Here is a 3,702-nt window from a genome sequence, read left to right on the forward strand (position 1 = left end):
ACTTTGCGGAAGTCGACTCGGCTCTCAGACACCGAAGTACCGGTCTTCTGTCTTTGGAGTTGAACTGCCTTGGAGTCGACTCAGACTTTGCGGGAGTCGACTCGGCTCTCAGACACCGAAGTTGGCTCTCTGACTTTTAGCCTTGCATTTCTCTGAGAGTCGACTCTTGCTTCCTTAGGAGTCGACCTGCCAACCGTCGGAGTCGACTCGAGTTCTTCGGGAGTCGACTCGGCTCTTAGAGTCCAAAATGGCTTCTCTGTCTTTCTGTCTGTTACTCCATGGAGTCGACTCGTACTATGTTGGAGTCGACTCGGCAAGCATCGGAGTCGACTCTAATTCTTCAGGAGTCGACTCGGTGACAGGTTCTGAGATGTATCTTTCTGTCCGTCTGTCTGTTCTCAGTCGGAGTCGACTCGTAATGTGCCGGAGTCGACTCGAGCTTGTGCCAGTGCTTCTGATACGCTTGGAGTCGACTCGTACTATTCCGGAGTCGACTCGAGACTCAGACTTTGGTTCAAATTGATTTCCATACTTAGCCAAAGTGTATTGAACCAAAGCTAGAGACACTTAAACATAAATTCACAAATATTTGACTGAAACACTAGATTGAATTCATTAGTATAACATAAGATATACTCAAATGCTTTGAGCTCATCAAAATCAAATAGGGTTATAATCAATCACTCCACAATCCGCGAGTTAAGCATCATCTTCCTCTCAGCCGATTCTAGGATCCATCCTCTCCCCACTCCGTTCATCGCGTCCCAGCATCCCAGCCGGGATCCCCTCCGCTTCACCGGTCCTCATCTTCACCCGGATTTGTTCCAAGAAAAGTCCCAAATCCCAAACCTCCCAGCCATCAAATCCTCTTCCGATTATCATCCACGGATGAGTCTCCGCGTTCCAACCGATCCGTAAGTTCCTCCCAGCATCTTTCGGGATCCCTCTCTTAGCCATAAATACCAACTTGCCAGCCGTTCCCAGCATCCCACTGATTCGCAAGGAGAATCATCCGCATGAGCCCAGCATCCACGGATCTCGCCCAGCATTCAACCACGTTCGTGATCAGCATTTCCAAATTTCCTCCCAGCTTCTTCCAATCCAGTTACAGCCAGCGACCGTTCCGAGCAAGCAAAATCCTAGATTCAGCGCGTCCAGCTCCTTCCCTTCCCTCCCCACGCCCAAAACAGGGGAAGATCTGATTTCATCCCATGCTGAATCGGCGCACAGGGGGGCTGGTGAGGCTATAAAAGGAGGAGAAGCTCTATTTTGAGGGGGGGAAGGCCACGGTTTGAAGAACAGAGGAGGAGCCTCTGTTCGGAAGAGAAAGAAATTAAAAAAAAGAAAGGAGGGGGGAAAGAGAATATTTTGTGATATATTGTGAATAATGGGAGGTGAAGGCTTTCATTTGAAGATGGGAGGTCGTCCGGAAGCCATGCTCGGCTAAACGTCTAGTCTAGGGCTGGATGAAGCCCTAGCAATGTTACAGGGCATTGTAGTTCTTATTTTCTTTATTATTTTGGAGCTTGGTTTAAATTCTTATTATCAATGAAACATCCTTTTATGATGTTTAAACTTTGAGCATGCTATTTATTATTCATGTTTGCTAAAGTAGTCTAAGATGATCCATGCCTAGGAAGATGAGGTGTACTGCACCCTAGGTTAGCATAATTAGGTAGACACTTCTTGCTATACCGAAGATGGATTTTCTTAAAACTCTTTATGCTTTTATTTGAAAAGGCTTGTAGCCAATATTGCATGCCTCTCCAAAAGATAAAAAAATAAAGAATACAAACCCTGATGCAATGCTATATGGTGGACTCCAAACCCAAGATCCATTTATTCTGATAAATTCTAATTCGCACTCATAGTTTAATTAGTTAATTAGCAAATTCTTCTTCTTGATTTATTTTTAAAAAGAAAAATAACTTATTCTTCAATCCCTGTAGACCGACATCCGTAATCACTATCCTACAGGATACGTACTATTGCGTGGTTTATTTTTAAAATTGAAAGAACCAATCAATTTTTGGCACCGTTGTCGAGGATTGCTAGCATAGTTATTTTTTCTATAATTAAAAAATTAATTAATTAAAAAAAACTTTCAAAAAAAATATATATATCTAAAATAAAATAAAAAAATTATTTTCTATTATTGTTACTTTTCCTCTTCTACTATTTTTTTTTAATTTTTCTTTCGGTCTTATTTGATCAGGAATCGAAGGAAAAATCTGGGATGATCAAAAAAAGAATAGCTGGAAAAGGAATGCTGTAAAGGTTTGCCTGCAAAAAATTTTAAATTGCTGGAAAAATTTCCTTTGGTAACCTCTAAATCTTTCTTATTTAAATTAATTATTAGCTTGAAATTTTGTGGTGATTGTTTAATTTTAATTTCAGCAAAATTGTGAATGCATGCCTGATACACATTCACCAATTAATCTGCACTTAGTAAGGGCAATCACCCCAACAAGATAAGAGCCGGATTTCATCACCGGACTCTTGCCCAACTTAGGTGAACTCAATCTCACATAGTGTCACTTTAATTAAAATCAATTAGAACTCCTAAGGACATTCGAGCTCAATAGGACGAAGATCACCGAAAGTTGCACCAATTTCGCTCTGTGGCTTAGTTGATGTCTAGGCAAGCTTTGTCCCTATAAGGGAGACAGTTCATCTGTTCGAGGCAAGTGGGTTTTAAGTGGAACCTTTGTGAACGCATCGTGACCCCTCCACTTACCTGGAAGCTTACCTGGTCAACTCGGTTCATTAGACCGGATTGGAGGCTTAGGTGCCCTCTTCAAACCAGTTAGGAGCTGTCTAGTGATTTTAGGACAAATACAAGGATTTATGTGTTTTCTTTTATTGCATGCTTGATTGATCAAGTACTAGTGCATGCAAGGGAGTCGTTCTAGAGTACGTGACCTATTACCTTTTGACCCTGAAATAGAACAGACCCTTAGAAATATTCGAGCTGAAATCAGAACAATAGAATCATCCCCACCTCTTGAGATGGCTGAAGAGCAACCCAAACTCCTGAGGGAGTACTTTACTCCCACCATTTACACTTCCCCATCTTGCATTCGATTACCTGAAGTAGCAGTTGTACAATATGAAATAAAGTCTAGTGTGATCCAAATGCTCCCATCTTTTTATGGGCTCACCAATGAAGACCCATATAAACACCTAGATAAATTCTTTGAGATTTGCACCACTGTCAAGATTCAGAACTTCACTGATGATGCTCTGAAACTTAGATTATTCCCCTTCTCCCTTAAAGATAGAGCCAAACAATGGCTGAATTCTTTAGAAGCCAACTCGATTCGTTCTTGGGATCAAATGCAACAAGAATTTCTTAAAAAATACTTTCCCATAGGAAGAACGAACCAGTTTAGACGTGCCATTACAAGCTTCTCCCAAACCAAGGGAGAAGAATTTCATGAAACTTGGGAGAGATTTCGGGACCTAATCCGTAAATGCTCTCATCATCAAATACCTAAGTGGCAGCTAGTGCAATGTTTCTACGACGGATTGACTGAACGAAACCGTCAGATGATCGATGCTGCATGTGGGGAAACTTTTATGCTTCAAAATGAGCATGAAGCATGGCAATTATTTGAAAATCTTAATGAAAACTCCCTTCATCATGCTTCCTGTTCTCGTCAAGCACCCCCGAGTTCTCAAAGAAAAGGGACCATTTATGAA

At 41.5% G+C, this 3,702-nt stretch overlaps 1 non-coding gene across 1 annotated transcript; it reads right to left on the bottom strand.

The window, feature by feature from the left end:
- Positions 1-3,385: 3,385 nt before the first annotated feature.
- On the bottom strand, positions 3,386-3,491 carry LOC120107859. The gene has a single exon (XR_005509475.1). It is a non-coding gene; the product is annotated as a small nucleolar RNA R71 (small nucleolar RNA).
- Positions 3,492-3,702: the final 211 nt, after the last annotated feature.

This window comes from Phoenix dactylifera, unplaced genomic scaffold (genome assembly GCF_009389715.1).
Source record: "Phoenix dactylifera cultivar Barhee BC4 unplaced genomic scaffold, palm_55x_up_171113_PBpolish2nd_filt_p 001047F, whole genome shotgun sequence".
Lineage (NCBI taxonomy): Eukaryota > Viridiplantae > Streptophyta > Magnoliopsida > Arecales > Arecaceae > Phoenix > Phoenix dactylifera.